Source organism: Myodes glareolus, chromosome 5, assembly GCF_982192425.1.
Source record: "Myodes glareolus chromosome 5, mMyoGla1.1, whole genome shotgun sequence".
NCBI lineage: Eukaryota > Metazoa > Chordata > Mammalia > Rodentia > Cricetidae > Myodes > Myodes glareolus.
In genome coordinates, this window is record NC_142030.1 from 47,687,206 (window position 1) to 47,701,380 (window position 14,175).

General features: G+C 48.4%; 1 protein-coding gene across 3 annotated transcripts in view; it reads left to right on the plus strand.

Annotated features, from left to right (window-relative positions):
- The first annotated feature begins 348 nt into the window (after positions 1–348).
- Positions 349–14,175, plus strand: part of Lrrc3b (leucine rich repeat containing 3B) — an 84,282-nt gene continuing 70,455 nt past the window's right edge. The window contains exon 1 of one of the 3 annotated variants that reach the window (XM_048421568.3): positions 349–486. The gene's annotated coding sequence lies outside the window, so the exon portion shown is untranslated. Of the gene's footprint in view, positions 487–2,282; positions 2,780–14,175 lie in introns of those variants that run through there. The other 2 variants (XM_085687905.2, XM_085687904.2) reach the window with 2 other exon arrangements.

The window sequence follows — 14,175 nt, forward strand, 5'->3', positions numbered from 1 at the left end:
CCTCCTCCTCCATCGCCAGCCCAGGTTTGGAGGCGAGTCCCCACTAGTGACTGAGCCGCCTGCATGTTGGCGAGTGGCTTTCTGCCTCCCTCGTATCTTTGTCTCCTCCTCCAGCGAGCCTCTTGCTCCCCGCACAGGGTCTGCAGCGGCTGCCGCTGCAGCGAAAAGCTAAGTCGTGCCCCACAAGGCAGCCCGGGGCCGCACCCTCGCTCGCTCGGTGGCGGCGCGCGAAGACGCCGCCAGCCGCGCCACGCACAGCCTGCGTCCTGCGCCCCGGCCACAGCGCATCCACGCCGCCGCGGCGGTCGCTCCGGAGCGGAGCCCGGCCGGCGGGCCGGGTCGGGGTGGGCAGCCCAGTTTGCAGCCTGCTGGAGGTGGCGGCCGCTGCAGCCCTGGCAGCCCGCACACCCCTAGGCATACGCACCAAACGCCTCCTCCCTGCGCCACGAGGATGGAGCAGCCATCCCAACCCAGGACTGGCGCAAGGTAAGGTGCAGCCGCCTGTTGCTTTACGCAGAGCGCGGGATCAGCTCCCAGTCAGGTTGTCTAGGCCATCTCTCTGGGAAGCAGAGAATGGTCACCGCAGTTCTGAGTCCTGTCAGTCCAAATCCCCGGGTCCGTTTGACACAGATCTTTGGAGAGACTCTGCCTGGAATACGAGGAGTCGACCCTTTTCGCTCTTGTGCAACCAGGTGCCATGCAGTAGTCTGCAAACTTTTGTGACCCTCCCTGTATGATTCTCACCTGGTGCGGTGCCCGATCATTTCTCGTGTGCGCCCTTCCCCCAGTTCCCCTTTTCTTAACGCATTTGCCCATTTCTCTCACTGTGTTCTTGCAGTTCGACTTTTCGCTCCCTGCAGCTCCGGTTCCAGAGGCGAGGGCTTGGGGGATCTAGTAGTGCTTCTCCTGCTTGTCGCATCTGGGTAGGGGCAGAGAAGGAGAACCAGGAGAGGTGGGACTTTAAGGGAAGGTTTCTGCCACCCGGGGGGTCTCCATCCAGAGCAGTGGGGGGTCAGACAACTCAAGAAGGCCACCCGGAACTCGATAATAAAATCCTCGGAGTGGCTTTCGGTTACGGTTTGGTGCCTTGGGAAATGCAAGCGAGGTTCTGGGTGGGTGAAGTAAGTGATTCTGGGAGGAAAGGGTCTCTTTTGAGGATACAGGAGGGAGCCAGAGGGTGAGATCTGTCCAAGGGTGAGGGGACGGAAGACTCGGTTAACGTGGGCGAAGGGGTAGCCCAGTGTGGTCACCCAAGAGGATTTAGAAGAGATTGAAGTCCGATGGGGGCGGGAGGGGGGCCGCCAGCCTGGATGTGTAAATACAGGGGGAGGGGCTAGGTACCTGGGAGGTCCCGTGGTGAGAAGCAGCCCCTGGAATTCCTGCCCCTGGGTATTTAGGAAGGCTGGCTGCTTCTGCCTAGGGTAGAATAGGGTAGAAAGAGCTCCCTCCCCAGGAACAAACAAACCTCTCGGCTACATTCTGAATGCGTTGGCATCTTGGGCGGTGACTGAATGTTCAGATCATGGACCGAGGACGCTGTTCCTGGCTCCAAGAGGACCACAGCCCCTTTCCTCTCTCGCACCCGCTTGCTTCTACACCCCTTCATCTTTGCAATCGGGTCGGTAGATCTACGCCCACCGTCTCTGACAGCACTAGGGTGTCAAGGATGTCTCTACGTCCCAGAAGGGGAAGGGGACTCCTGGCCTGATCCCTAAGGGTATACGTGTGGAAAGCCAAGGGGAGTCCCCAGCGCTCAGCAGGTAGCCTGAGGTCCCAACCCTCCAGAGGAGAATGCAGGGCGAAGGCTGCACCCGGAGCCACCTTTTCCGAGCTGCTTCAAGGTTTGCACCTGGGCGGAGCAAAGAAGGGAGTGGGGGAGCCCAGAGCGGGGCTGGGAGAGATCCTTAGCTTAGCACTGGAGAGTGTGTGCAGAGTCGCAGTGGAAGGGGGTGTGCACAGCTTCTCCTGTGAAGGGAGACCCAGCTTCTTACCCTGGTGTCTGTCGAGGATCAGAGGTGGGTCTACCCACTTTGCAACCCACAGATAAATCGCCCCGGTTTTTTTCTGGTGGCTTGGTGGTTGCAGGAATACTTCCCACCCCAGCCTTCTGGCCTTCAAGACCACTTGTGGGAAGGGGCCTAGCGTGCCCCCTGCAAAGAAAGGAAGTCCCCTCTCTGTCGCCAAACTCCTCCTCTCTTCCTGGGTGGGGAACATAGCACCACATCTGGGAGAGGAGGTGCATAGCCCTCCTCACCCCATCTCCTGGGACACTTTTGGTTGAGAGTCCTGCCTCTCTTCAGATCCTTCCAAGCCTGGTGGGGAAGCATTGTGCTGGTGTGGGACTGTGGACAACTTCCAGGTTCTCCCTGCCTGAACTTCTCATATTCTGGCTTCTAGGAGAACAACCTTCCCTAGGTTGCCCTGTGACTGCTTCTCCTATCCTGCACTAGCAGGGAGAAAGCAGGATTGGAGTCTGCACTAGCGGGGAGAAAGCAGGATTGGAGTCACTGTTGTTACCTTTTTGGTGAGAGCTTTCCAGAAGAGGTGGACTATCAATCAGGACTCTAGTGGGAATTTTATGGTAGACACTCCTGTCCCCAGGCCTACCTGGATGTGCTCTTCCCTACTTCCAAACAGACAGCTCTAGAGCCAGAGGAGGAAGAATGGGGATTCCCTCCACACAAGCTTCTGGTGCATTTCTGGGGCACAAAGGCCACACCCTCACCAGCCCTGACTGGTGACAGCAAGCAGCCTCTTCTGAATTACCTGGATATCTGAGGTAGGACCTTAGACCTCAACCACTCTGACAGGTTTCTAGATGCTTCTCAGCTATGTTAATGTTCTCCCCCTTTTCACAGAAATAGGGCGGGTGTCTCATGTCTTGTGAACTTGGGAGACGACTTTTAAACCTCACTGAGGTGGCTTGGGCCAGTGGTTGAACTGTGTAGGGGAGAATAGCGTGATAATGGTGTCTCTTAGTATCCAGCATGCTAGCCTCTCCTCTGGCATGGGGGACTACTGACACTCTGTGCCTAGAGTCTCCTAGGATGCACCGGGAGCGGGAGCGAGTCTGAGGAACCCCTTCTTGTTGTTGTGCTTCTTCTCTTTTCAACCTGTTAGTAGATAGCAGATGTTTCTCTTTTAAATTCAGAACTGGATACCTATGTGTGGTCTGCTTTGTGCTACAAAGTTGAAGGCATTCCGGGTAGCAAGGGTATTCCACAGGAGAATGTCTGTCTGGGAATTGGATGAGAATGTAAACACTGAGGGGGAGCTCAGAGGCCATGGTTTGTCCTGCCTTGGGGAGGCCAGTTGGTGTTGGGTACCACTGAGCTTGCAGCATGAGTGGTATGAGAGCCATTACCTTTCCACCCCTGGGTCCAGTGAACTTCGCTTATGCACAGATAGATGTTTATTTCTGATTTTTTTCTCAGCATCTTTAAGATACTTGGGAAAAAGACTTCCTTATTTTAAACAAAACAAAAAAAAAAGCTGTAGGAACCCAGCTCTTGGCGGGGGCGGGGGGAGAGCTTGCAGTAGACTCTTTATACTCCTTCCAATTAATAAAAATTAACTAAGCATGTGAAACTTTAATGGTTCTAAATAAGATTAAATGACTTCCCAGCCATTTTTGAAAGGTCTTATCAAGTTTGGGTGGGTTTTGTCCTACCCTCCTCACAGTCATTTGCATGAGGTGAGGAACTGTTAAGACTTGCAGGGAAGTCTCTTTTTGAAGCAAGCAGATGCGTTGGTGAATTTCTCCCCTGTAGCTTTCCACCGCATTCGGCTTCCTGGCTGACATAATTCTAAGTGTCGCCATGTACTTTGGACTCCTATACTCCTCACCGACTGGGACACTCCACAGTCAGCACTTCCAAGCCACCTAGGCATTCTGTCCACCTCTAGAAGTCTTGTGGAGTGGGATTCTGGCTACTGGGGAGAGGTCATGTATTTTCTCCAGGTCATAGTTGCAGGATGACCTCCCCTTAAAAACAAACTAAGCAAACTCCAGCTAGAGAGTAAGAAAAACCCATTTCTCAGCTCCATGAGGATGGCAGGAGTTAGCATGGACACCTGGTGGCTCTTACGTCACTCCCAATTTGGTGACATGCTGGCACAGAGAATCTGGGCAGTGGCTGGTGGAGGAGGAGAAGGTGAGGCCTGCTGGAGAAACTCTGGATGACAGGAAGTCTCACAGGGACATTCGTAGTCATCTTTTCCATCCATTTGCCTACCTGCTGTCTATGTCTGCCTGGAAAATCCCAGGGTCCCAGGGTCTCTGATGGCTGCATTCAATTTCTGAAGAGTTCATTTAAAAATGAATCATGACTTAATGTGAGTAGGAAATTTCATCCACCTGCCACACTCTTCCAGGAGGACTGTGAGCAATAATTTTGTCTTCAAAATGTAACTGTCTCAAGGTTAGGATTCTAGTTGGGTTAAGGTAGTTAAATACTAAGTTGTATCCTTGAAATCCATAATGATAAGATTGCAAGAAATGGTCTCTGTTCTCTGCCACAGAGAGGAGACTCTGGAGAAGCTGGGTGGATTCCCCCGTCGGCCATTTCAGGTTTTTCAGAGGAGGTGGGTGTTAGTGGCTGTCTCGGACTCCTGTGACCCATGTCCCCTCTTCTTACTCTATGGGCACCTTTGTGGGATCCCATCAAGTGGCTCCCAGGATGCCATCGCAATCCTCCAAGCCTGTACTCATTCTGAATCCTATACATGAGAGTTTGTGGACAAGAGAAAAACTAAACAGCCAGGAGAGTAATCACAAGAAAAATAAAGTCTTCCTTTAGAAAACATTGGCGGTATAGGCCCATGTTCTAAATGGTGCGATTAGACATTAACTTTCATTTTTTGTTGATTTTTTCAAATAAATAATCAAGACCCAGAGTACCCAACTTGGATTTTTAATAGCAAGAAAAGTCAAAGTAGATTCTAAGAAAAGGATATGAAGACAATCCCATAAATGAAACAAACAAAATAAAATGAGAAGAACAAAACAGAACCAGAGAGGTTTCACCCTCATGCACTCTGTCTAAGCCATTGTGTAGATCTTAAACCATGGCCACTTCTGCGTTCTCCTTGTGACTCACTGTGCTCATTGTCTCTGTAGATCGTGACTCTGAGCACTTTTTTAAGAATGCAGGGCAGACCAGGCTTTCAGGTCGACTTTTGTGTGCTGTGTACAAAATGAGAGGAGATTGATGCGTCTCAGCTCAGCATGTGACATGGCCATTTCCGGTGACAGTGAAGTCTGGAGTCTTCTCTTGAGCCAGTGGTCTTTCCCAGAAGGAGTAAATTAATATAAGGCCCATACAATTCTTCATAAATGAATGATTGAGTCTTGGAGTGAGAACCAGTCCCATAAGAATGTGATTTTGTCTTCAAGGGACAAACTGAACAGATTAGGGAAGGGTACGATGTTTATTGTTTCATTCTGTGCTAAACTCCTAAGCACATTTTGTGTTAATACTTGCCTAGTGAAATATCACTACATTCTTAGGCAGTTTTTTTTTTTTTTAAAGAGTTCTAGCACCTCTGACTAGGGAAAAATACATCTCAAACTATTTTCAAAATTATAGAACAAACTTAAGAGTGCACTGTGTTTTCAAGTGTAGGCTAGCTTCCTGGTTTCTTTCCTTCCCCCTTCCTCCCGCCTTTCCTCCCTCTCCCTGCCCTACCTTTCTTCCTGGGGTTATTGATAAGACAGCCATTCTCTCCGCTACATCTCTGGGAGAAACTTTCACAGGCCACATCTCAAGATGAGGGCAGGGCTACAGAAACCTTGCATGGTGTGTTTATCTAAAAGCACAAGTTGCTAGGCTTCTTCCTAGTTCTCCCCTGTCTTCTAACCTCTCCTCAGGCTTAAAAGAAACAGGCCTGCCCTAAGGGCTCTCTGCTTGCAGTGACTAAGCAATGTGCTTGGCTGGAAACTTGGGCAGGAGAAAAGCCTTGGTCTGGCCTCTGGGGTTCCCAACAGCGGTGCTATTGGAGTTCCCCAGCAGGGTGCTTTCCATCCACCTCACAAGTTACGCTTTCCTCTTCTCCTTAGGAGTAGTGTACAGGCACTTATTGGGATGGCCAGTCTATTCTTCCAACTGTGTCTCGGAAATACCTCCCGCCAGTAAAATGTAGTTTATTTCTAAATGGTATGATGGAGTCTATCTGCTGCAGAGCCTAAGGAGGTGGCAAGGGGCCAGCAGGTGCAGATCTGATGAAGCCATGGGGCCCCAGGATAGAATGTTTAAATGTATTGCATATATGTAAGATCACATGTAAGATTCACTTTCAGCCCTTGTTGCTGCCGTCTGTGATTCCTATGGAATGCATGCGTCAATATAACCTCTGTGGTTGGAATAGGTGCTGCTGCTTCAAAGTAGCAGTGAGTACATGTGCTGCACTGAGATTGCTGCCCTATGGCTGGTCGTGCCTCCCCTGCATCAGAGACAGAACCCTAGCTCTGCTGGCTCCCATGGGGCCTGCGTTGGCATTCTAATGCAGCCCTATGTTGTGATGGAAGGGCAATGAACAAAAGCTGTGAAGTCTGTTCATTCAAGTTCATGGTCAATTGGGTTCTGTTGGTGGATGTCTTGCAAGTCTATGACCTCATAAGAACACTGGGCCAGGGTGACCACTGAGATTACCAAGTGTCTTTGGAAAATGTGAAGGTCTATGGCTGTTTCTCCATGCTGCTGGCTGTAAGTTGAGGTGGATCTTGATGTGTTACAATGCAGAGGTCTTGTGGCTGCTTAAACTTTCTTCTTAGAGCAATTTGCACTTCTCTGCACCAAGGAATATCTTTTTCTTCCTTATTTGTGGGTATCAAAGATGTTGGAAAATGGAGACGGCTGTAGGCCAAAAGAATATCCCATATCAGGTCCCCTGCCAGGCCGTGGGAGGCTGCATGGAGGGCAGGGGGAAGAGTGCCAGGCGCAGTCGCCCCAGGAGCACTGTGGTCACGGGGAGATGAGCGGTGACTGTGTTTTAGCTTCCAGAAACATCCCCTTTGGGCTATGCTCCCCATGGCCTTGGCCAGCATGACCTGAAGCGAGGCTACACTGCCTCTCGACAGTGTAGTCTTCCCCTCCAGCAGCTTCCACTTTCAGTAGACCGGTCAGTGGTTTCGAAAAGCTTACTTCCTTTTCTTGAACGCTTTCTAGATATCAGGAAGCTTCCAGAAAGCAGGCAAGGGGTTAGAGAACCATGGGATAAGGTCCAGGGTCTTAAGATCTCTTAAGCTGAGGGATGGACTGTGGGCTGAGGTTACAGTGTGTTTCCTAAACAGGTGGCTGTCGTCAGCCCACATTGGAGACGATGAATAAATGTCCAGCTCCTGAGATGGACAGGACTGTTTGTTCTTGCTGGTGAAAGAGAACCTGCTCAGTAGAAAAACAAGTTCTTCAAGGAAACCTAGGCAGGTCAGAAAACAAAAGAGTTTTCATGGGTATGTAGGTTCAGCTTCCTGATCACGTGCCAGCATCGGGCTTGCTGCGTGAATGCTCAGTGAGAGGACTAATTGGAACTCAGACTCCGCAAAGGCCTCCAGCAACATGAACTGTAAGAGTTAAGGGGGCGCGTGTGTGTGTGTTTCCGGTCCATGTGATAGCTTCCCCACGTGGGCGGGTAGACATCCTGTAACCTCGAGAGTCAATGATACCTGGAGTGTCTTTTTGCCACTCTTGAATTAGCAGACGGGAGCGGAGGCTGCAGAAGTTCAAGAGATGAGTGCCAAAGGGCAGGATGGGGAAGGGTATGGTGGTGGGGAAGGGTGTGAGTCTGGTTGTGCGGAGGAGCGTGGCGTCTCTAGGATGACCCCCCCAGTCCTTCACTGGCTGTTCGCGGTTTATTATTTCTGGGATCCTATAAGCAATCTGGGCTGGGCTTATTGGTACTGACACAAATCCTCATTCTTCTCACCAACTCTCTGTCAGCATTTTGAAGTCAGTGAGGCTAGTGTTTAGACGACAAAGGCGGACACTTGCCCTGAAATCTAGCTGTGAAATTTCCCTGCGCACGCCACAGCCCTGCTTCACTTTTATCCTCTTATTCTCAAAGGTTTGCGGCTCTCTCCATCTCTCCCTCTCCCCTCCTTGTCTCAATGTGGAGCTTTTATCCACCTACCCACATGTCCACTCATCTAGAGGTAACCTGGCCAAATAGCAATACCTCTTTCGCCGTTTGATAGCCAACTTGGAGACTGGGACATCTTCCTGTCTTTAGTGTGCCTCAGTTTTCTCTATGTGAAATGGGTATAAAAATAGACAGTTGAAAGACATGAGAGGATTGAGTGTATAACACGCTTTTTACAGCGTCCAGCACCTGAAAACACTAAGGGTATTGCCCTTGACACCAAGTAAAGCTCTATCAATAGCCGACTGTGGCTCAGCATGACACGTGTCCCTGTGGAAAGAGATCGAGGGGGCTGGAAAGGTGGCTGCATGGCTCAGAGCACTTGTTGCTCTTGCAGAGGACCTGGGTTCAGTTCCTAGCACTCATACGACAGCTCAGAACCATCCATAACTCCAGTTCTAGGGGATCCAATACCCTCTCAGGCCCCGTGGGCACTGTATTCGTATAATACAGAGACTTCCATGCAGACAAAACACGTATACATAGAAGATAAAAATGTAAATAAATAAATAAAGACAACACGCATACAAAAAGTGTTCCAGAGCCCAGTTATCTCTTCCAGGATTATCAAAATTGATTTTCTAGAGCCTAAGGCAGTAGATTGACAGCAAAGACAGACGAGGACACACATCAGCAGGGCCCAAGGTGGGACGAGATGAAAAGACTGTCAGGATTTGGACCTAGAGCCTGTGGTTCTAGGGAAGGAGGCTCTAATCTGCTTGGAACTTCAGCAAAAGGCTCCAGGGAGTGAGCTGTTGCCTCCTCTTGTCTGATGACTGCCCTGGGCCAGGGCAGAGCTTCAGCTTTTCCAAGGATAAGTCCGGAGCCCGGGCTGCTTCTGAGAGCTCCTTGGTTCAGTGGTTGGACTCCGTCAGCTAAAGAGGACATGAGATCCTGTAAGGCACTGTGTGTCTGTAATCTCAACCTTCAGATGCTGAACTAGGAGCATCTTGAGCTTGGGAATAGCTTGGGCTATGTGGTGAAGCCTTTTCTTGATGCAAACAGTAAGAAAGCAAGAGAAGACACCTGTGCAGGCCGTGTTCAGGCTCCCACCAAAAAAAGGAGCCTATGTTCCCAAGCCGGCGGAAAGTTGCTAAGACGTGACTCTGAAATTCCTCATTTTGAATGTGATTCTGGCTGCCAGTCTGCGTGAACACAGGCGAGCCCCATAAGCTCTCACCATTACTCTTCTGCCAAATGCTTACTGTATTTCTTGTCCTCTGTACCTTACTGTGGGAAGTCTCTGGATGATGGAAACTGAGCCTGTGCCAATCAGACAAGTGTCGGTGTGATCCACAGGTCCTTGTGTGCTGCGACAGCCGCACACCCCGAGCAGACCCAAAATAGCACAGTCATTCCAGGTTCCCCAGATGCCCACACATGCCTCCTAAGTTCCAGCAGCAGATGGGGGAGAAATCCTTAGGTGTGTTTCCTGCTTCCTTCTGGGCACGGCACTCTGCAGAGTCTGACTTCGCATGTTGGAAGACCTTGTGTCCGAGATCCCGCCAGGAGTCACCATGCAGCAGGATGCAAGGCTGTAGGCAGCCCTAAGCTCTTCTGTGTGTAGGCAACTACTCCTTCCAGGAGACGAGGGGGCCTTCTGTTCAGGACTCACCTATAGCCAAGTGTCAGTCAGGGAGATCTCATCCTGAAATTGGCTTTGCCATTCCTCCCTCTTGATCCTTTCCCATGCAGGATTTGAAGGATATGATCAAACCCTGAAAGAGTCTAATTATTTCTGGTTGAGGGACTGAGCTCAATGGATACTGGCTTTGACATGGTCAGGATACAGGCACACAAACCACACATGTCACTTGACCCATGTCACATCACTGGATTAGGAGAAATCTGTGCTTGTGGCTTTGTGAAAAATTATTGTTTACTATATCATCGGCCACGCTGTTGTCTAATTCTGCATTATCCTTATTTGGTTTTGTGTTGCCCAGCTCAACTTGGTCATAGGCAAACCTTGAAATGGAGATACCTGACTCACAGGAGCTCCGTTGTTGAACCTTGACCCCATTGCTTCAGAAGCTCCCCTGAACTTTGGAGTGCTGCTCACCCCTAGACACCCAAAGCCTAAGCGATCTTGGTCCCAAGGACTAGAAGTATCTTTGGCCCTTGCAGATCTTTCTCGCCACTGTGCTTGTCCCTGGAAGCACCCATGCATCCCTCTTCTGGCTAGGTACATGTCACATGTAACACATAACCTGCTAGATACTGCAATATTGAATGTGTTTGGCATAGAGATGAGGATAGCAAATTTTTTATTAAATATGCACCATAATTCAAGCTGCTGGTGTGATATGTTGAGTTGGAGTCTTTGAAACATGGTGAGGCTCAGAGAAGGTCATGAAGGTGGCCCTTGAAATGCTATTGCGTCCCCATAAGAAGACACGCCACACCTTTCTTCCTTTTTCACATGCAAGGACAGCCATGCGAAGCACAATGAGAAGGCCTTCACTGCCAGCCAAGCAAAGCCCATGCCAGCCTCGGCTCTGCTGCACCTTATCCAGGAAAGCAAGAGAAAAATGCCTGTTGCTGAAGGCACCCTGCCCAATATCGCCCTGAAAGGAAATGACTTTAGGCTAACTTGGGTACTCACCTGCCTCTTGATACATAAGAAGGTACCTGTTTCCTAATCTGGGGTAAGCTACAGTCTGATCTACAACAGACTCTCAATAACCATGGACTGATTAAAAGTGTGGACTCTCGTGAAGAGAATAATATGTATTTCACCTGGATAGTTTGGGAACCGTTCATTCAGTGCTAAAGAACTCCTGCAATGGTAACTTGAAATAAAGATAAATTAGATTATCTTAGTGATGTACACATACACACAGACACACTCACATACCACACCCCAAGATGTTAATGAGTTCTGCTTTTCTTATTGGCTCACCCCATGGAGACATAATGATAGCAAAATAAATGCAGTCAGCATGCTTTCCTATTTACCCAGCATGCAGCAAGTAACTGTGTCTAAGCATTAGCGATTTCATCAAGGTCTCCTAGAACTAACTCTTCTCAACAGAGAGCTTTCAAGTTTGGATGCTGACTTGCCAAATCCTGGTCTCCTTGAGCTTAAAGAAAGAAAACCTTCCTTTCCCAAAGCCTTAGAGCCCTGGTACTGACGGGGCCTGTCTAGATGCAGTGGGCTGGCCACCACAGCAAGTGACTGTAAAATTCTCTCTTGCGAGAAGAAGTGAGTCAGACACTGGATGGGATTCACTCCATGGGACTCGCTTCTTGTCGACAGAGACCTGGTTTCCTCAAGGCTCTCTCCTTCATTACCACATCGGGTGCAGCTGAGTTCAGAACGTGTGGGTGTGGGGTTTGAAGAGGCTGACGTGCTTAGGTAACAGCATTCTGGTTGTATAATGGAGAAAACATATTGACATTATTAAATAGTGGCTGACTCTCTCAGTCCTAAAACAGAAAAAAATAATTCTACAGTCAACAGAGCTGGTTTGGGGCCAGGGCTCTTTCTATCTATTGGGCAATAGTCATATAGTCATGCTGTGCAGGCCTCCGACATGAGCTTCTTTCTCTTGAAGCTGTGTGTCCTGTGCAAGCCTGGCATTGCAGTCCATCTGGAGGGCACGACCATGCTATGTGGAGTAGCTGAGAGAAGTCCTTCTACTCATAACACAGAAGATGAATCCACTTTCCTTACTGAAGGTGGAAGAGTCACCTGCTTGCTGGGAAAATTGCTGATTTATTGAGCGACTCGGAGACCACCATTAGCTCCCCATACTCTGAACCGCTCAGTCCACATCAGACTTCCTCCTGTGAGCCTTTTTTTTTTAACAATTCCCATTCCTTCCTTCTCTTTCCCCTGTGCAGATAGTAATGATGAACTTCTCATCTGTTTGAGCAGTGTTGAAAGCATAAGCGTGGCCATGACCAGGGCCTGGTGGAGGAGTGGAGGGTACAGACATCAGGTGCTTCTGGTCACGGGTTGTCTAGAGCAGGAATCTAAGCCATTGTTCTTGCTGGGGACCCCTTTGGCAGACTGTGTATAACTTCTTCATGCATATATGGAGAGACAGACAGACAGAGAACCCATGTAACCCAGATTGGCCTCTAACTCTTAGTCCTCTCACCTCAGGCTCCCAAGTGCCAAGACTACCAGCACAAAGCACCCTGAGCATTATACATGACCATATTATTGCCTATTGTGTTATCAATAATGAAAAAAAATTATTTAGTCACACATCCCAGTATGTTCTCTTAGGCAGTGGATAGATATGTTTAACTTGTCTGGGCTTGACCAGTTGCCCGCATGATATCATATTTTAAAAGACAATTAATTGGGAATTAAAATTTCTGATTTGAATGACGCCATCCTTCTGGTCTACGAATGCAGATCAAGTGTGCACAGAAAGCCTCTCAGCATCACAGAGCTCCCCTGTGTCTAAAAGGCTTCACTTTAACCCCTCTAAGTAGTATGAGTTTTGAGATCAGGAGGGATCAACCACATGCTTTTAAGTTTATACTGTTTTATGATTCCAGGAGCTATACTGCCCTATGTCCAGGGAAACTGTGACTTCTACTGATGACTTCAAGGGACCCGATAGTGGTGATAGTGATGTAATCTGTGGCATGCCTCTAGCATGGAAGAGAACTCCTAATTCTAGTCAATGAAAAAAAATTCAGAAAGCATTTCAGACAATTGTGAGCTGGCATTGTCTCTTTGCAGGTGAAACCTGTACCCAGATCCTAAAGTAGTGTCTCTGCTTGTTAAGTTTTAAAAATATACAAACCATAACTCAGCCTATAAATGTGGTAAGTTCAGAGTCATTCCTGTAGGGGAAAAATGCTTTTTCATTTACTCAAAACAGTGTTAGGTTATCTTTAACAACAATGGAGAAGTGTTTTAAATAACCACATCACTGTTTTCTGCTCCTTTTTAATCTGGTATTGGAGACTGAAGTTTTTGACTTTGTACAAGCACCCAGCCACCAATGTTTACTGTTTAGCTTCTTAGGAGTGAGGGAAATGTTTGCAATACACAACATTATCGGGAATAAGGATGTTGACTATGAGAGGGACCAGGGTACATACACTGTTCCAGCTTCTCTAGCATAGGCAGGACCAACTGGATAAGGCTCAGCTAGGATTTCATTTCTAGAAAAGGTATCCTTGGAGTCAGCTGATAGATGGTATCCTTGGAGTGGCTACTTTCGATACAAATGTTCATTGCCCTTCAGCATGGTGTTCTACTAGGTTTTTGAAATGCTTAGTAACAACATTCAATAATCATAAGGTTATATATTTTTGTTTTGAAGAGACAAGGTCCCTCTGTGCATCCCAAGCTGACCTTGAACTCATAGCCTTCTGATCTCAGTCTCCTAATTGTAGGTTTACAAATATGCAGTCATGCCCAGCCTCCAATATTTGCATTTCATTTGGTCTTGGATAGTGTTGTATTGTTCAACAGAAATTCATTGTCACTAGCCATTTAGATAATTAAATTTTTTCTTAGTTAGGGTTTCTATTGCTCTGATAAATACTAGAACCAAAAGGCACTTAGAGAAGGAAGGATTTATTTTACTTCCATGACCTGGACACACAGGAGGAGCTCAAGTCAAAAGCCTGAATGCAGGACCTGAAGCAAGGGTCATGGAAGAATGCTATTACTATGAGCTTGCTCCACCAGTTCTTATATAACTCGGCACATCCTGCCCAGAGTTGACACTACCTGCAATGTGCTGGACCTTCCTACACCAATCATTTGCCAAGAAAACTGCTCACGGAACTCACCTAGAGGGTGAATATCATTATTCATATCCTGGGTGCCCAGTGGTCTCTGCTGCATGAACAGAAAGTTCGGGGATGAGTTTAGGTGGAGAAATTATGAACGGAAATGGATGCTTCTGCTCCTGTTATAAAGAAAGGGTTAGTTTTCCTTCGGTGGCTCAGGATGGAGGGTTCATACGATAGACGTCTTTGACTCTGAAGATAGGTGCTAGCGAGAAACCCAAGTTTTCATGTCCTCCATCCATCCCCCAAACTCTCCATTAAGTTATCTAAAGG